Source organism: Pristiophorus japonicus, chromosome 1, assembly GCF_044704955.1.
Source record: "Pristiophorus japonicus isolate sPriJap1 chromosome 1, sPriJap1.hap1, whole genome shotgun sequence".
NCBI lineage: Eukaryota > Metazoa > Chordata > Chondrichthyes > Pristiophoridae > Pristiophorus > Pristiophorus japonicus.
This window is the reverse complement of record NC_091977.1, coordinates 249,686,710-249,707,147: the sequence shown is the minus strand read 5'-3', so window position 1 is coordinate 249,707,147 and position 20,438 is coordinate 249,686,710. Positions and strand designations below refer to the sequence as shown.

The 20,438-nt window shown below is 43.7% G+C and overlaps 1 protein-coding gene across 3 annotated transcripts in view; it reads right to left on the bottom strand.

Annotated features, from left to right (window-relative positions):
- The window catches only part of LOC139269514 (tyrosine-protein kinase JAK2-like), a 375,442-nt gene extending 355,866 nt beyond the window's left edge, over positions 1-19,576 (bottom strand). For 2 of the 3 annotated variants that reach the window (XM_070888376.1, XM_070888382.1), the window contains exon 1: positions 19,159-19,450. The gene's annotated coding sequence lies outside the window, so the exon portion shown is untranslated. Of the gene's footprint in view, positions 1-19,158; positions 19,451-19,493 lie in introns of those variants that run through there. The other variant, XM_070888377.1, reaches the window with a different exon arrangement.
- Positions 19,577-20,438: the final 862 nt, after the last annotated feature.

Sequence of the window (20,438 nt, the reverse complement as noted above, 5' to 3'; positions counted from 1 at the left end):
GTCCTGGAAAACCACGGTGCGTGGAACCGACTTTAGCAGGCTATCCATGTTCCGTTGGAAAATTGTCGCGGCCGAACAAATCCCGAATGAGCATCTGTTATAGATGAACAGATCTTTGTGCGTGTTGATGCAGGTGAGGCCTTTCGAAGATTCCTCCAGCCCGTGTCATGTAGGCCGAGGTCAGGTCCAATTTCATCTTTCCTCCAGCCAGGGTCGCAAATAGGTCGTCTGCCTTGGGTAGCGGGTACTGGTCCTGAAGCGAAAAACGATTAATCGTTACTTTATAGTCCCCACAAATTCTAACAGTGCCGTCCTCCTTAAGTACCGGAACAATCTGACTGGCCCACTCGTTGAATTCCACCGGCGTGATGATGCCTTTTCGCTGCAGCCTGTCCAGCTCAATTTCCACTTTCTCTCGCATCATGTACGGTACCGTCCGTGCCTTGTGGTGGATGGGTCGTGTACCGGGAACTAAATGGATCTGCACCTTTGCCCCCAAGAAACTTTCAATGCCTGGCTCGAACAACGATGGAAGTCTGCTCAGAACCTGGGCACGAGGCGTCGTCGACGGACGAAAGCACTCGGATGTCGTCCCAGTTCCAGCAGATTTTTCCCAGCCAGCTTCTGCCGAAGAGTGTGGGGCCATCTCCTGGCACAATCCATAATGGGAGTTCGTGCACTGCTCCATCATAGGAGACTTTGACTTCTGCACTGCCAATTAAAGGGATCAGTTCTTTGGTGTAAGTTCTTAGCTTGGTATGAATGGGGCTGAGCTTGGGCCTGTGTGCCTTATTGCACCACAGCCTGTCGAGAGCCTTTTTGCTCATTATGGAGTGACTCGCACACTTGTCCAGTTCCACGGATACTGGAATTCCATTCAATTCAACTTTTAACATTATTGGTGGACATTTCATGGTGAAGGTGTGTACCCCGTACACTTCTGCCTCTTTGGTTCGAATCTTTAGTTCAGCCTGATCCCACCGTGGATCGATCTTCCTCGGCAACGTGGTGGTTTGCAGGGTTTGCAGCTCGCCTGCACATTCGCTGGAGGTGTCCCATTGTTCTGCAGCCATTGCACACATAGTGCTTGAATTGGCATTGATGGGCCCGATGATCACCTCCACAACGCCAACAAGATGTTAACTGCCTCGCATTAACGATTGATGGCAGACTCTGGGTCATCTGAGGTCGTATAGCAGCCGGTGTGTACGTTCTGCCATGTATATTCCTGCTCGAAAATGACGTTAATTTGTGCAGAGTAATAGCCGAAACATCTTTATGCTGCAAAATTTGTTTTGTGTTATTGCTGGCGGACATAAATGCCTGGCTATCGTTATGGCTTTGCTCAGATTCGGTGTTTCAACAGGCAATAGTTTGCGAAGGATTACCTCATGGCCAATGCCAAGCACAAAAAAGTCTCTCAGCATTTGTTCAAGAAATCCATCGAATTCGCAATGTCCTGCAATGCGTCTTAGTTCGGCGACGTAGCTTGCCACTTCCTGGCCTTCCGACCGTTGACACGTGTAGAACCGATACCTCGCCATCAAAACACTTTCCTTAGGATTTAGGTGCTCCCGGACCAGCGTACACAATTTTTCATAGGATTTGGTTGTTGGTTTTACCGGAGCTAGAAGATTCTTCATGAGGCCATCGGTTGTTACCCCACAGATGGCAAGGAAGATCGCCCTTCGTTTGGCAGTGTTCTCGTCCCCTTCCAGCTTGTTGGCCACGAAGTATTGGTCGAGTCGCTCCACGAAGGCTTCCCAATCGTCATCTTCTGAGAACTTCTCCAGGATACCAACTGTTCTTTGCATTTTCGCGCGGTTGTTCATTATCTTGTCGCCAATTGTTACGCTCATAATAAAGGATGAAACTGAATACTGTGAGCAATAAGTAAGTGTGACCTTGGCTCCTTTAATTAGACTCCAGAGTACAAGTACCGCATGGGGGGCCTGCTTATATACAGTGCTCCCAAGGGATGCTGGGATCCATTGGGACTCCAACAGGTAGGCCCTCTGGTGGTGGTGTGATACAGGTTGCCAAGGGTTAAATACATAACAGAACCCTTTGCGCCCCGTGGGGGAAATTGGCCTGGAAGGTTACCACCCCCAATTGGGGCAAAGGGCAATTTCCAGCCCTCGGTCTCTAAACATTTAAATTAATGTCAGAAGATTTTATAAATTATCCACAGGGTCCAAAGAGCCCCTTGAGCACTTTTCAAACAGTTGTTAGAGTCACTTGTTTTGAGCTATTGTCAAATGGTTTTAAGATACATGCCATTATATTACTGCTCTTGTTCACAATACAAACAGCATTCTGCACGACACACTGTATGAGTGATCCCAATGTTAAAGAATGCATTTTTTTTCTCTTCATTAGGAAAATATAACACACAATGAAGAGCAGTGGATAATGGAAAATAACCAATGATCGCAGACGTAACTCACGAGGACCACGAATAAGTTGCATTACTCTTATCCCATTTATTTTCTCCAAGTCATCAATGTTTAGATTTGCATTCCATTCACTGCTGTACAAGCCTTTCATGGTGTAAATTACATTTTGTTCTAAAATTTTCCAGTAGTAGACAATTACTTGCACAGGCACAGCATAGAATACTATACATGCTTCATAAAAGTTTCAGAATTTGACTCACACGCATTCTATTGCAAATGTTCAGACGCTATGGGATCAGTTTCAAAGTAGTTCTTAGAAAGTCCATCATCATCCATTTTCCCCAAGCTGTTTTTAAATCACTTACAGAGCCTGAGTTAATAACAAAAATTCTGTGTTAAAAAAGGATTTAGCCAACTCCCCAGTGACTCAGCAGGTTAACCCAGTGAGTAATTAAGCTGTAAAGATGGGGAATTTCTCAGCTTTGATCTCTGATCTGTGCTGAAGTTGGTGATCTCACTTAGGGTGGTGGTAGGGGCAATATAACTGGGTCTTAATGGCTGAGGGTTACGTGAGAAAAACAAACTGGGCAAGATTCCCATTCCTAACACAATCTAGCAACCTTTGTACAGGGAATGCATTGGTGGAAGTTGGCAGGGAGGGGTTGGGGATGAGGGGGGCGGGGGGGAACCATCGGAATAGGGGCCATTCAGCCCCTCGAGCCTATTCTGCAATCTAACTCCATATACCCACCTTTGCCACATATCCCTTCAGAACGTTGGTTATCAAAAAACTATCTCCGATTTAAAATTAACAATTGATCTAGTATCAATTGCCGTTTGCGGAAGAGTTTTCCAAATTTCTACCACCCTTTGGGCTCAAAATTGGCCCACCCATTTTTTCAGCACACGCACGGGAAATGCGCCGACTTTCTGCGTGGAAAACTGCTCCGGAAAAAAAAGAAAAATCGCTCCCCGGCCTCTCCTCGGTCGTCGCGCAGCGTGGCCAGCGGAGTGGGGGGGTCGGAGCCGACGTCCTGAGCTGAAAACAGTGCCGGGACATCTGCGCATGCACATTGGAGTCAGGTCGCGATGTCCGCGCATGCGCAGTAGCGCAGAACTTTGGCAATCGGCCATCTTTAAAGGGAAATTAAGCTGCTTGATTTTTGGTGCCAGACGGAGTGCTGTGGAATAAATCAGCTGCTAGAATCAAGAAGCAGTGAGCGCTCTGTGTTAATACTGCTGCATGCATGCCTGCAAAAGTTCTAAAATCATTGCTGCAAAATCATGCCTGCATAAGTTCCAGGAGTGTTGCAAGCAAAATAAGGGCTGTGTGTTTGAAAAAAATCACTGAGTGTCAATTCAATACAGCAATGCAACAACGTGCACCAAGAACGAAGAATTGCTTGCATGACGAAGTGGAGATACCAGTTAATGTCATTGAGAACAGATGGCAGGAGCTGGATACCAGCAGAGGTCGCACAAAAGTGCCACCCAAAGAAATGAAGAAACGCTGGAACCAAGTTGCAGAAGATTACTGTGCAGTGGTGAACACTCAAGAGATCTGGAAGCCAGTGTAAAAAGAAATGGCAGGACCTTGGTCAAGTAGTTCGTGTAAGTAATATTTTCATTTATTCAATGCAATTGCAAATGTAAATGTGACCAACAGTATACGTCACACCCAGCAGAAAGACACCCTCTCTTAAAAAGGTGAATTTTCATCTTTGCAAAAGGAATTGTTCCACAACAAAAGGGAAAGAATTCGAACAGGAGGAGGCCCGGCAAATCTGCACCCACTGACCCCCTTGGAAGAGAGGGTCGCTGCTTTGATGGGTCCTGCCTGGAGAAAAACAATCAGTACTGCACAAACTGGGCCCACACACACGGGAGAGGGTAAGTCCTGAAAATTCATCGTGGCCCTTCAAATCAGCCTGCTGCCTGGCCTGCGATGTGTGAGCCTACTCATGCCACCCATCCTGCCCCCTCCTCTGCTGATAATCATTTGACTGTTCGGTTATATTTTGCAGAACCTGATGCTAATCCTGAAGAAGATTCAGACGCGGACGAGCCTAACCCTGCAGACCAACTTGGGCGGGGGGGGGGGGGGGGGGGGGGAAATGGAGATGGATGAAAGAGACAATGTTGTACTGAATATGGAGGAGGCCACGTTAATGGACTTCACGTTGCCAAACCTTTCCATGAGTTCTGGTGTGACATTCCTTGGTTTCAGCCCGTCCATGATTAGTGGTTTAAGTGTTGATGTGGCATTCCATGGTTTCATAGCGTCCGAGGTTGAGGGTTCCAGTGGTGGTGGAATACAGCATGGAACACCCAAGACCCCACCGTCCCAGCCTGTACCTCCCAGTAGTGGTGGGGGGCTGCCATGAGGCAGACCCAGGGTGAGGGTAAGGAGAAATAGACCACGCTGTCCTGAAATGCAGGATGCAACAGATGTGCTTCAGATCATGGCATTGAGTGGGGAGAGCACTGACCTTACCCAATCACTCGTGCACACCATCAGTGGAGTGACTGATGAGGTAACGGGACTGTCGGGAGAAGTAACAGTAATCGCACGGTAAATGGGAACATCAGTGAGGGAATAGTGTTCATGAGGGAGGGAATGTCAGAGGTAGTGGAAAGGATGGCACAGGCCATCAGGGAGGGCTTGTGTGAGTTAGCTGCTGCAATAAAGGAACACACCCAGGCCATGCGCCACCACTCCCACTGTAATCCGCACACTAGCCTCTGAAGAGACCCAAGCCAGACCCTTCACATTAACACCTGACCCTCCTTCCCCCACCCATGAAGAAGTGCACATTCACTGAGATAGGAATGAGAGATGGGTGCAGTCTTTCTTTGCTGCTGTTGTTGTTGTTGCTGTTACTGTTGTAACTGTTTTCAAATTGAAAGATTTTTGTAAGTTATGTAAATTTACAACTTTATAAGTGATCTTCAAATATTTAAGTGATCTTAAAGAGCCATAGTAAAGTAAAGTTTGATACAAGAATTATTTTATTACCCGAAATATCGATTGGGCTAACCAAACTGGTAGCAATACGATGGAGGAGGATTTCCTGGAGTGTTATTAGGGATGGTTTCCTACACCTATATGTCGAGGAACCAACTGGAGAGCTGGCCACCCTAGACTGGGTGATGTGTAATGAGAAAGGACTAATTAGCAATCTTGTTGTGCGAGGCCCCTTGGGGAAGAGTGACCATAATATGGTAGAATTCTTTATTAAGATGGAGAGTGACACAGTTAATTCAGAGACTAGGGTCCTGAACTTAAGGAAAGGTAACTTCGATAGTCTGAGACGTGAATTGGCTAGAATAGACTGGCGAATTACACTTAAAGGGTTGACAGTGGATAGGCAATGGCAAACATTTAAAGATCACATGGATGAACGTTAACAATTGCACATCCCTGTCTGGAGTAAAAATAAAAACGGGCAAGGTGGCTCAACCATGGCTAACAAGGGAAATTAGGGATAGTGTGAAATCCAAGGAAGAGGCATATAAATTGGCAATAAAAAGCAGCAAACCTGAGGACTGGGAGAAATTTAGAATCCAGCAGAGGAGGACAACGTGTTTAATTAGGAGGGGGAAAATAGAGTATGAGGAGAAGCTTGCTGGGAACATAAAAACTGACTGCAAAAGCTTCTATAGATATGTGAAGAGAAAGAGATTAGTGAAGACAATCATAGGTCCCTTGCAGTCAGAATCAGGTGAATTTATAATGGGGAACAAAGAAATGGCAGACTAGGTCAACAAATAATTTGGTTCCGTCTTCACGAAGGAAAACAGGAATAACCTTCCGGAAATACTAGGGGACAGAGGATCTAGCGAGAAGGAGGAACTGAAGGAAATCCTTATTCGCAGGAAATTGTGTTTGGGAAATTGATGGGATTGAAGGCCGATAAATCCCCAGGGCCCGATAGTCTGCATCCCAGAGTACTTAAGGAAGTGGCCCTAGAAATAGTGGATGCATTGGTGATCATTTTCCAACTCTCTATCGACTCTGGATCAATTCCTATGGACTGGAGGGTAGCTAATATAACAGCATTTTTTAAAAAAGGAAGGAGAGAAAACGGGGAATAATAGACCGGTTAGCCTGACATCAATAGTGAGGAAAATGTTGGAATCAATTATTAAAGATGAAATAGCAGCGCATTTGGAAAGCAGTGACAGGATCGGTCCAAGTCAGCATGGATTTATGAAAGGGAAATCACGCTTGACAAATCTTCTAGAATTTTTTGAGGATGTAACTAGTAGAGTGGACAAGGGAGAACCAGTGGATGTGGTGTATTTGGACTTTCAAAAGGCTTTTGACAAGGTCCCACACAAGAGCCTGTTTTGCAAAATTAAAGCACATGGTATTGGGGGTAATGTATTGATGTGGATAGAGAACCGTTGGCAGACAGGAAGCAGAGAGTTGGGATAAATGGGTCCTTTTCAGGATGGCAGGCAGTGACTAGTGAAGTGCCGCAGGGCTCAGTGTTGGGACTCCAGCTATTTACAGTATACATCAATGATTTAGATGAAGGAATGGAGTGTAATATCTCCAAGTTTGCAGATGAAACTAAGCTGGGTGGCGATGTGAGCTGTGAGGAGGATGCTAAGAGGCTGCAGGGTGACTTGGACAGGGTAGCTGAGTGGGCAAATGCATGGCAGATGCAGTATAATGTGGATAAATATGAGGTTATCCACTTTGGTGGCAAAAACACGAAGGCAGATTATTATCTGAATGGCGGCAGATTAGGAAAAGGGGAGGTGCAACGAGACCGAGGTGTCATGGTATATCAGTCATTGAAAGTTGGCATGCAGGTACAGCAGGCACTGAAGGCGACAAATGGCATGTTGGCCTTCATAGCTAGGGGATTTGTGTTTAGGAGCAGGGAGGTCTTACTGCAGTTATACAGGGCCTTGGTGAGGCCTCATCTGGAATAGTGTGTTCAATTTTGGTCTCCTAATCTGAGGAAGGACGTTCTTGCTATTGAGGGAGTGCAGCGAAGGTTCACCAGACTGATTTCCGGGATGGCAAGGCTGACATATGAGGAGAGTGTGGATCGACTGGGCCTTTATACACTGGAGTTTAGAAGGATGATACAAGATTCTGACGGGACTGGACAGGTTAGATGCAGGAAGAATGTTCCCGATGTTGGGGAAGTCCAGAACCAGGGGTAAGCCATTTAGATGAGGAGAAACTTCTTCACTCAGAGAATTGTGAACTTGTGGAATTCTCTACCGCAGAGAGTTGTTGATGCCAGTTCGTTAGATATATTCAAGAGGGAGTTAGATATGGCCATTATGGCTAATGGGTTCAACGGGTATGGAGACAAAGCAGGAAAGGGGTACCAAGGTGGATGATCAGCCATGAACTCATTGAATGGCGGTGCAGGCTCGAAGGGCCGAATGGCCTACTCCTGCACCTATTTTCTATGTTTCTATGTAAAGTTAAGTGCATTGTAAAGTTTTGAAAATATATTTTACATTAAAACTGAATCATGTTCCATTAACACAAGACAACATTTAGGAACTGCAAAAAATAAACATGTCCATGAGGAATAGTTGTCGCTGAGCCCTCAAGCATCAGTAAAACATTCACGGATGAGCTGCTGCCGCAAGGCTCGAGCAATTGTTAAAAGGAGTACGATGGCCCACCCTCCTCCAACGTCGTGCTCCGGCCTCAGGCACTTGCATGGTTTCCTCATCATCGGCATTTTCATCCTCCATCTCCTCCTCCTGCTCATCTCCTCTTCCACATCATTCTCACCGCAGGTGGGTTGTCTTCTTCCACGATCAGCTGCTGCTGCATGATAACAAAGTTATGCAGCATGCAGCACACAACAGTGAACTAACCGACAATCTCAGGGGAATATTGCAAGTCGCCTCTGGAATGGTCCAGGCATCGGAAACGCTGTTTCACAATGCCAATTCTCCTCTCTATGATGCTGCGTGTCGTAATGTGCGACATGTATTGATGGTCAGCTTCCGTCCGGGTGTAAGAATAAAAGTGTTCATTACTGATTAAAATTGATAATGTGTATGTATAAATGTTAAAAGTGTAGAGTAACGGAAGGGCCTTGACCAGGCGAAAGAGTTTGAAGGACATTCGCCCGCGGAAGCCCTTCTCCCAGCGTGCGACAGATCGCAAGTGCCGGATTCAGGCACATGCACTTTGCATGCCTAATCCCGAAAGTTGTGGGACCTCTTCGAGCACGTGCGCACATCGTACGCACCCGGAGAGGCCACAATTTCAGGGCCAATGTCTTTCTGCTGCCATTATGTTTTTTTTAATTAAGCAGTTTGGAGGTCACTCAAGCATTAACTTCCTCTGTGACTGTCTGTTGTTTCTTCACCTCCACCACCCCCGCCTCCACTTTTTCCTTCAACCCTATTAAAGGGACTTATCTTTCAGTTGTCAGTTCTGATAATGGGTTGAATCTGAAACTTTGACATGTATTTTTTCTCCATAGATACTGAATGTATTGTAGGCCCAGCATTTTCTGTTTTACTTTCAGATTTTAGTTCTGGGCACTGAAGGTTCACTGGATTGATTCCTGGGATGAGAGATTGTATAGAATGGGCCTATACTCTGGAGTTCAGAAGAATGAGAGGTGATCTGATTGAAACGTACAAGATTCTGAAGGGAACTGACAAGATAGATGCTGAGAGGTTGTTTCCCCTGGCTGGAGTGCCTAGAATTAGGGAGCATAGTCTCAGGATAAGGGGAAGGCCATTTAAGAGCAAGATGAGAAGGAACTTCTTCACTCAGACCGTAGTGTATCTTTGGAATTCTCTGCCCCAGAGGGCTGTGAATGCCGAGTCTGAGTATATTCAAGGCTGAGGTAGATAGACTTTTGGACATAAGAACATAAGAATTAGGAACAGGAGTAGGCCACCTAGCCTCTCGAGCCTGCTCCGCCATTCAACAAGATCATGGCTGATCTGGCCGTGGACTCAGCTCCACTTACCCGCCTGCTCCCCGTAACCCTTAATTCCCTTATTGGTTAAAAATCTATCTATCTGTGACTTGAATACATTCAATGAGCTAGCCTCAACTGCTTCCTTGGGCAGAGAATTCCACAGATTCACAACCGTCTGGGAGAAGAAATTCCTTCTCAACTCGGTTTTAAATTGGCTCCCCCGTATTTTGAGGCTGTGCCCCCTAGTTCTAGTCTCCCCGACCAGTGGAAACAACCTCTCTGCCTCTATTTTGTCTATCCCTTTCATTATTTTAAATGTTTCTATAAGATCACCCCTCATCCTTCTGAACACCAACGAGTAAAGACCCAGTCTACTCAATCTATCATCACAAGGTAACCACCTCATCTCCGGAATCAGCCTCGTGAATCGTCTCTGTACCCCCTCCAAAGCTAGTATATCCTTCATTAAGTAAGGTGACCAAAACTGCACGCAGTACTCCAGGTGCGGCCTCACCAATACCCTATACAGTTGCAGAAGGATCTCCCTGCTTTTGTACTCCATCCCTCTTGCAATGAAGGCCAACATTCCATTCGCCTTCCTGATTACCTGCTGCACCTGCAAACTAACTTTTTGGGATTCAAGGAGCCCCAGGCACTTGGAGGGAAAAAAAAGGGGAAAAAAAAGCCTTGTAAATGGTTGGTGTTTCCCCCAGATCGGGGGGCACGGTTTAATGTTTTTTTGTTTACTCCCAAAAAGAGTTTCAAGGAGCCCCAGGTCCCTCTGCACCGCAGCATGCTGCAATTTCTCCCCATTCAAATAATATTCTCTTTTACTGTTTTTTTTTCCCCCCAAGGTGGATGACCTCACACTTTCCGACATTGTATTCCATCTGCCAAACCTTAGCCCATTCGCTTAACCTATCTAAATCTCTTTGCAGCCTTTCTGTGTCCTCTACACAACCCGCTTTCCCACTAATCTTTGTGTCATCTGCAAATTTTGTTACACTACACTCTGTCCCCTCTTCCAGGTCATCTATGTATATTGTAAACAGTTGTGGTCCCAGCACCGATCCCTGTGGCACACCACTAACCACCGATTTCCAACCCGAAAAGGACCCATTTATCCCGACTCTCTGCTTTCTGTTAGCCAGCCAATTCTCTATCTGTGCTAATACATTTCCTCTGACTCCGCGTACCTTTATCTTCTGCAGTAACCTTTTGTGTGGCCTCTTATCGAATGCCTTTTGGAAATCTAAATACACCACATCCATCGGTACACCTCGATCCACCATGCTCGTTATATCCTCAAAGAATTCCAGTAAATTAGTTAAACATGATTTCCCCTTCATGAATCCATGCTGCGTCTGCTTGATTGCACTATTCCTATCTAGATGTCCCGCTATTTCTTCCTTAATGATAGCTTCAAGCATTTTCCCCACTACAGATGTTAAACTAACCGGCCTATAGTTACCTGCCTTTTGTCTGCCCCCTTTTTTAAACACTAGGGGAATTAAGGGATATGGAGATCGGGCGGGAAAGTAGAGTTGAGATCGATGATGAGTCACGATCTTATTGAATGGTGGAGCAGGCTCGGGGAGCCATGTGGCCTACTCCTGCTCTGATTTCTTATGTTCTTAGTGCATCTTTGGAAGGATATATTGGCCTTGGAGGGAGTGCAGCCTAGGTTAACAGAATGATATCCGGACTCCCAAAGGTTAAGTTACGAGGAGAGATTACACAAATTAAGGTTGTATTCCCTAGAATTTAGAAGGTAAAGGGATGATCTGATTGAAGTTTTCAAGATAGAATAGATAGAGAGATAGATATTTCTGCTGATTGGGGATTCTAGGACGAGGGGGCATAGTCTAAAAATTAAAGCCAGACCTTTTAGGAGTGAAATTAGGAAACATTTCTAAACACAAAGGGTAGTAGAGGTTTGGAACTTTCTTCTGCAAATGGCAATTGATACTAGATCAATTGTTAGTATTAAATCAGAGATGAATAGCTTTTTGTTAACTAAGGTTATTAAGGGATATGGGCCAAAGGTTCATATATGGAGTTAGCTCATAGATCAGCCATGACCTCACTGAATGGCGGAACTGCTCGAGGGACTCAATGGCCTACTCCTGTTCCTATGTTCCTACGTTCCAGCATCGGCAGTTCTATAAAATAAATTATGCAAACTCAATTCCTGTTGGACCCTTGAAGCTACCAGACAGAGAGAGACTTCCAACCCTTCAGTCTTGCGTAGATTACGCCCAAGCTCACATGAATAAAAGCCAATGACGAACCCCAGTCTTTTCAACATTTGTCATACAAGTGGGGTACTCTCAAATTCTAGAAGGCCAAAGAGTCTCACATCGAGAATACTTACACTTCCAGACCACCTGAAGCACAGTAGAAGGCCAGTCGGACCACTTTTTAAAATGTGATGAGGGTTTCAGCCTCTACTACCCTTTTAGGCAGTGTTCCAGACCCCCACCGCCCTCTGGATGAAAAATATTCTCCTCAACTTCCCTCTAATCCTTCTATCAATTACTTTAAATCTATACTCCCTAATTATTGACCTCTCCGCTAAGAGAAAATGCTGCTTCCTATCTACTCTATCTGGGCCCCTCATAATTTTATACACCTCAATCAAGTCATCCCTCAGTTTCCTCTGTTCCAAAGAAAACAAACCCAGCCTATCCAATCTCTCCTCATAGCTAAATTTCTCCAGTCCTGGCAACATCCTCATAAATCTCCTCTGTACCCTCTCTCGTGCAATCACATCATTCCTGTAATGTGGTGACGAGAACTGTATACAGTGCTCTAGCTGTGTCCTACCGTGTGTTTTATACAGTTCAACCATAATCTCTCTACTTATATTCTATGCCTCGACTAATAAAAGAAAGTATCCCATATGCCTTCTTAACCACCTTATCTACCTGTCCTGTTACTTTCAGTGATCTGTGGACATGCACTCCAGGGTCCCTCGGTTCCTCTACACTTCTCAGTATCTTACCATTTATTGTGTTTTCCCTTGCCTTGTTAGCCCTCTCCAAGTGCATTACCTCACACTTTTACGGATTTAATTCAATTGACAACTTTCTGCCCACCATCAAGTTGAGACTCTGGTTTTGGTATTTATTTTAATTAAATATTTTTCTGATTAATTCATCATCATATGCAGCCCCTCGAAATAAAGGAAGACTTGCTTCCACTCTAAAAATGAGTTCTCAGGTGACTGTACAGTCCAATACGGGAATTACAGTCTCTGTCACAGATGGGATAGACAGTGGTTGGAGGAAGGGGTGGGTGGGGAGTCTGGTTTGCCGCACGCTCCTTCCGCTGTCTGCGTTTGATTTCTGTATGCTCTCGGCGACGAGACTCTAGGTGCTCAACGCCCTCCTGGATGCTCTTCCTCCACTTAGGGTGGTCGATGGCGAGGTCCAACAGTGCCTCCAGTGTGCCAGCGCAGCCTTCGGTCACCTGAGGAAGAGTGTGTTTGAAGACCAGGACCTCAAATCTGGCACCAAGCTTATGGTCTACAGGGCAGTAGTGATACCCGCCCGCCTATCCGTCCTCAGAGATGTGGACCATATATAGTAGACACCTCAAAGCCCTGGAGAAGTACCACCAACGCTGCCTCTGCAAGATCTTGCAAATCCTTTGGGAAGATAGATGCCCTGTCAGTGTTCTCTGATTAATGAACCTATTTTTTCCCCTCAAATATTGTGCAATTTCCATTTAAAATATAGGTGCATTATAACTTTATTTACTAATAAATTCTGTCCCTGCTGGAAATAAAACCCTTGAAATTCACAATGGGAATAATCTGTACATGATACCTTTAAATGAAAAACTCACTCCTCTACAAACTAAGTGCAACTCTACAAATAATTACGCTACGACCTCAGTCCTTCATGGCAACGTGTTGACATCTTGCAAAACAATCACATGTCAATCCACATCCAAATGTAATATTCAGCTAAGAATTAAAGACTGAAAATACATGACAGTTCTGTAACCACAAGGCATGATATTGAAAATAATTGAAGGTGATGAGTTCTATAATTCTGTTTGGAACAAAGGAATGCGCAATTCCATGAGTTATTAGATATTGCACTTGAGATTTTATTTTATTTTTCTTGGGGCTCGGGAAGAATTTTAAAGGTTTAATTTCTCTGAAGCTGGACCTGGCTTTGCATTCAGTAGGACGTTCAATAATTTAATGCCTACAAGAGTGCAAATTGAATGCTTTCTACAGAATGTTACAGAGTGATTGGCCGAGATGACCTTTGCGTGTTTAATACTTTTATTTTGCAGTTACCATTTGGGAGGGTACCTGGTTTTAGGATGGCAAGGCGACATTGAGCTTTGCTGCAAACTGTGTCACTTTCTGCTCAGGGAAAGCAACACATTGCACAAATACACACATGTGTCATCATCATAGGAGGTCCCTCGAACGAGGATGACATGCTTCCACATGAGTTCACAGATGTTTCAATGAAGGACCCGATGTTCCAATCCTGAACTCCAATTGAAGGGATGGAAGATACCTGTACTTGGATTTTTTTTTAAACGTGTGGTGACCGTTGCACACCAGCCACCACACAGGCTTGACAAAGCTAGGCCTTTATCCGGTGGCAAGGGTTAACCAGGACGACTGAAGACCTGCTCTGCTGCACGGACCTAGTGCACACACATATCGCAGTGTGGGCTGACCCTCGACTCTTCTGGGCCCCGTACCCTCATTCACTGCACTACGCACATATGTAATGTTATAGTAACCAACGAACAGCGGGAACAGTTTGAATATTAGCAAGTAGCAGAATCCCTTTTCACCTTTTTACCAACATTTTAAAAAACTAAGTTGGTCCAGTGGGCTATTCCATTTAGAAAAGTTCATCTCGCACCCCTCCCCACGAACAAGTGTAGAATCCGAGTCCCAATCTCACGACAGTGGGGCTTCAGTTATTCAGTATTGCATATTCTGCACAATACAAAACAGCTATTTCTGCACAGAAATGTAAAATGTGCTGCATAACCTTCTGATAAATTCTTATCACAAAACATATCCGCTACTGTTGTCAGTAGAACATGATATACCAGCCAGATCAAGGGCATGCGAGACAATGGCCATTCTGGCTGACTGCATAGTTATCTCCAGGCTTAAGGACGATGACACTCACTGAAAAACCACATTACTCAAGACAGCCTGTAGTAAATATTGTACACCCTATATGTACCATTAGTTGGGCTATGCCAATTCGTAACAACTTATGAATTGTTCTAGCAATCAATGAAAATTGCAGTCTGCCGCAAAAATCTGCAGAATTGCTGTGGCTTATCATGTGCAACACTGTGAACAGCTGATTGCTTTAATTTGCTCAAATGTTTTTTTTTAAAAACAAGGCAGAACATTCCTTCTAACCGTTAGCTGATTGAAAAGTATCTAAATTTAGTCTTAAAATAAAATACATTTAAGCCTTATTTGCAGTAACATTTTTGAGCCCCCATTCTCATTTAAAAACCAAGTTTTTTAAACGAGGCACTGATCTCGATTCTTTTGGTTAAGCAGATCATTCATCTGCAGTGGCCTGTTAATTTATAGTTCTAAACCAATGGCAAGTTATACAACTCGTGTACTGGTGGCCAGCATGGGGCTTGCAAGCCTTATACAGTTCTTGTGCTGCTCAAGTGAAGCTCTTTAACCTTTCAGCAGGATTGGCAGCAGTATATCTCTCTGGCTGATGTTGGGCAGCGGCAGCAGTCACATTCACCATACAGTAGGAGTCGGAAGTGTCATTTTTGTGCAAGCAGTTTTCGTGGGAGTGAAGCAGGATCAGTGTTTACAAATAGGACGGGAGCAGAACTGGCATTTTCTGCAGAGCAGGGAACCATAGCCAGTGGAGCCAAGACAACACCAAACAGGAGAAGCAAGCAAAGTCATGACTGAAGCCTGGTGACTTTGCCGTGGGTCAAGATCATTAGCGCCAAAAGTACAACTAGTTGCGGATAATCGATTGAGGGGTTTCAGGCTCAATAATACTGGAACTTGCAGCTGGTTTATTGGATTTGGGGGTGAGGAGTAGTGAAGTAAAATAATCTGTAGAATAATCATTCTTAAAAATATTTAAAATGTATTCCTTATTAAGGTATGAACAGCTGTCTACTTTTGCCAGTGTAATGTAAGAGTGAACTGTCCTCAGAATAGCAGTGAGGGAAGATGACAAATGGGGCAAGTTGGGTTACCTGGGTGATGAGCTGAATTTTAGACAACTGGATACTTGTGGCAAGTATGCAGATACAAAGACCATTGCCCTTTGTCGGAATTCAAAGTTCAACCATGTTCAATTTGTACACAATTCCGTATTTTTCCCCTGTTCTTCAACATGTAAAATCTAAAAGTACACTTCAAAGTTGTTTATGCACTTCAGAGTGGAAAGTACAGTTCAAGAAAACAAGAAACAGAGCATGTCAAAAATAGCACTGATTTGTGTACCCAATTGTGCAAGTACATGTGTTATTCTTACTAACTGTAACAAAAATGTACTATATCACTGAGTATACTAATATTAATACCCGTTATACTGCTTCTTCATTATCAGATATAATTGAATATTGTTTCTTTTAAAATCTTCATAGTTGCTACAATTACTATGATTCTAATTTAAAAAACTGGAATTTTGTGGCTACAACTATATTCAAGGAGAAAATATGCCACAGATTTCAATTAAACTATCGACATATCTAACAGTATACATTGGCTCCCGGTTAAACAACACTTCGATTTCAAAATTCTCATCCTTATTTTCAAATTCCCTCATGGCCTTGCCTCTCCCTATCTCTGTAATCTCCTCGAGCTCGAGCCCCCCGCCCCCACCACTCCCCAAGATGTCTGCGCTCCTCTAATTCTGCCCTCTTGAGCATCGCGGATTATAATCGCTAAACCATTGGTGGCCATGCCTTCTGTTGCCTAGGCCCCAAGCTCCCTGCCTAAATCTTTCTGCCTCTCTATCTCTCTTTCCTCCTTCAAGACGCTCCTTAAAACTTACCTCTTTGACCAAGCCTTTGGTCACCTGCGCTAATTTCTACATATGCGGCTCAGTGTCAAATTTTTTAAATCTTGCAATACTCCTGTGAAGCGCCTTGGGAGGTTTCACTACGTTAAAGATGCTATATAAATCCAAGTTGTTGGTATATTTTAATTTATACCATTTTGTTGTAATGAAGTTCATTGAGGCACGGTTCTCAAGTTGTCAGCAGCTTTCATGAATATAAATAAATAATTCAACTTCTGTTTAGCCAATAGCAGCAGAGATTTGCTTTTGTGTTAGGAATTGAGCTGAAACAAAACAGGGGAGAGACCAGTTGCAGCTCCTCCTCAGATTAAAATGTAAAATCTGACTCAGCTTTGAAGGGTTGGTCATCAGGCACTCGTCAAATATCCAGTACCCTGTACGTAAATTCAGAATCAACCGACATTGCAAGAAAATCCACTTCCATTACAATTATTATGCCATTGTCTAAAGCAAAACAAAATCATTGATATAGTACACAAAATTCTCTCAGGTACAAAGTATGCGTTGTTTGTACAAAAAAGTACATTGTACTAATCGAAAAGTTATTAAGCGGCATTTTAGTTGTAGAAATGCAATTAAATCAGAGGCACTTGCAGGTGTCCAATCTTGTCTACCTGCAGTTTGATCGAACAGCATGTAGTCCAAGACTCCTATCATGATCAGCATGCTACCCAACCAAGGTACAGGAGCAGCTAAATGAAGTGTGCGATAGCATAGTTTCATGGAAGTGTTTTGAGCAAACATTTTCAGGAGCCTAGTATTTTCTAACATCCCTTACATTTTAATTTATTAGCAAAAGAGAAAGGACACCTGCCCCCAGCCATTTGCTCAATACCAGCTGCTAGGATTCACAACCTCACCCCTCTGAGAATAGGCCAAGATGTTCAGCCTTTTTTGAGATATGAAAGTTTAACAGGAGGAAATTAGAGAGCACAGATCAACATCCTAAATCAGGTGTTACATCATTTCTTTAAATGTTAATTTGAATAAATGTAACTCTGCAATATCGAATTTTGTACACGTGCAACTTTCAAAACTACATGAAAATTTATCAGAATTACTAAAATGAGCAGATGAGCCACAAGTCAAGGAGCACTTGACATGCAGGCATTTGCCCTTTTTAGGTGAATTTATAGATGGGTTAAGAAGCCAAAGATAAATTTCCAAATGTTTATATTCATTCAGTTTATGAGCACATTGTCCTCCTATCAGCCCCCACCCTCCACCCAGCTTGATCTGAAATATAGAGCTTACAAAAAGGTTGCTGTACTATTATACACCACTAATTTTAAAACAAGGGTCTAAGGTCATCAAATTTTTGTGACCATCAACAATGTTTTTGTATTTTGTATGTTACTACCATTCTGTGCAGAGGAAATTTACCAGAATGACACCAGAAATGATTGACTTCAGGTATGTGGAGACTATAGAAACTGGGACTATTCTCCTGAGAGCAGAGGTTAAGGGAAGATTTAATAGCAGTCTTCAAAATTGTAGGAGGGCTTTAATAGGAATAAATAAGGAAAAACTGTTTCCACTGATGGGTGGGTCGATAAACAGAGGACACAGATTTAAGGTAATTGGCAAGATCCATGCAAGAGATGAAGAGCATTTTTTTTTCAGCAGCAGGTTGCCATGATTTGAAATGTACTGCCCAACAGGGTGGTAGAAGTAGATTCAATAGTAACTATCAAAAGAGAATTGGATAAATACTTGAAAAGGAAATGGTTGTAGAGCTATGGGAAAGGGCAGGGAGGTGGGATGAATCTTTCTCGAGCCAACACAGGCACGATGGGCCGAATGGCCTCCTCCTGTACTCTTACATTCTGTGATCTGTTGCTGTATATAAATAAGAAACGATAACTTTTTTTGGAGATAGGGCAGCATTTTGGAGATGGAAGTTTGAACATATAACGTCCACTTCTCAATTCATCACCTCTCTCTGGAAACTCCCATCAAAAATACAGTTTGCTGAAAAAATACCAAGGGAGGGTCTGATGGGCTCTAAGCTAAACCCCAACTGTTCCCAGGATCTTGGGAAGACGCCAATATTTGGAGGGGTTCCTGAGAGGACGCCCCACATTAAAATGTTTGAAATCACTGCAGTACGGCCTTAACATCTACAAATAGTTCTCCCTTTTATTCAAGCACACAAAACATATAACGTCCACTTCTCAATTAATCACCTCTCTCTGGAAACTCCCATCAAAAATACAGTTTGCTGAAAAAATACCAAGGGAGGGTCTGATGGGCTCTAAGCTAAACTCCAACTGTTCGCAAGAAATACTGGCCCTGCCCACCATAGGAAGTTCAGATAGATTCGGACCCAAAACTACGCAACAATTAGTGACAATTACCAAACATTTCACTCGGAAACTGTTCAACAACTTGACAAAAAGCCCCAGTAACAAACGGCGGGGCTGAATCAGATACAACATTATCTTTTAAAAGAACATTGTAAAACACCAAATGCTTGTCAACACAATTTGATTGGGGGGCGGAGAAAAAAAAAGAATTATCATTTTAAATATAAAGTATTTCACCACCAAAAAAGTTCGAATTGTATATATTTTAAAAAATGTGTTATTTTTACAGACATTTTAAATAAACACACTAAAGTTAAAAATGTCCGCTTAGGCCTCACTGGTAAAGCCTCCAAGTTCAGTAAAAAATGTGAAGCAACTCGTTTGAAGAGCTCACAAATAACTGAAGCCCCGCATTGGCTCCAAGGCCGGGGAAGCGGTGAAATAGAATTGGAAATTAAACACTCACTGGTCGCTAGCGATGTTTCTGACACTTCCACCTTGCCTCCGCTCCGCACTGCCTGGAGAGTTAATGCGGTAAAATGTCACAAAAAAGGCGAAGTGGCAGCTACTCCGGGAATCATGCTGTGTATTTGTGACTTTATTTCCTGGTGTCGAGTGCTGCTGGTTCTTCACTTCTGCACCAAACAATCCCCCGCACAGAGCAGGACAGAAACACAGACATTCACTGGAACTCTCCTCGCTTAACCCCCCAACCCTGTGCCAAGAACATGCAAGCCTGGATTCAATTGTTGCCTCTCCCTCCCCCACACGCACACACACAAAGTTTATAATCAAACCCACATTAAAAAAAGCAGATTCTCCTTCACCCGGAACTAGTCTGCAGAGCAGCAGCAGACGGATCGATGGTTGGTGTCTGTCTCGCTTCCAGTTCCAAAGCTATGTGTGAAATACAGCCCCTTACATCCTCACCCAGTAGATGTCAGAATAGCTCGGTCACAGCAACTGTTTGCATGAGAAGCTGGATCAGAGCAGCAAACAAATACTCATACTGGACAGTGACACATCACTCAGGGTGCGACACACCTTTGGAGGCATTAATATAATGGATGGAACACAAAACCAAACCATTACCAGGGCAGTGTACACATAATAAAGCACTTTAGCAAGCCTGTGTTTTTGGTTTATTTTCAAGTGTCATTAATATTCCCACATTACAACAGTGACTACACTCCAAAAGTACTTCATTGGCTGTAAAGCGCTATGAGATGTTCGGTGGTCATGAAAGGCGCTATATAAATGCAAGTCTTTCTTTCTATTTCATCCTTTGATTCAAAAATAAAATGATTTTATCTTCTCTGTTTGTTCTCAGGATATGGTCGGCAGTGGCAAGGCTACATTCATTGCTCATCCCTAGTTCCTCTGAGCAGATGGCGGACCTGCTCCTTGAACCACTGCAGTGCTTGTGGTGCGAGTGGTCCAACCTTCTTTGCACAATGCATGTAGCATTCATAACAAAATAGATACAAGTGGGTATGATCTGATAGCCATTACAGAGACGTGGTTGCAAGGTGGCTAGGACTGGGAACTAAATATTCAGGGGTATTTGACAATTCGGAAGGACAGGCAGAAAGGAAAAGGAGGTGGGGTCGCACTGTTAATAAAGGATGGGATCAGTGCGTCGGTGAAAAATGATATTGGCTCAGAGGATCAAGATGTTGAATCAGTTTGGGTGGAGATAAGGAATAATAAAAGGAAAAAGTCGCTGGTGGACATAGTCTATATGCC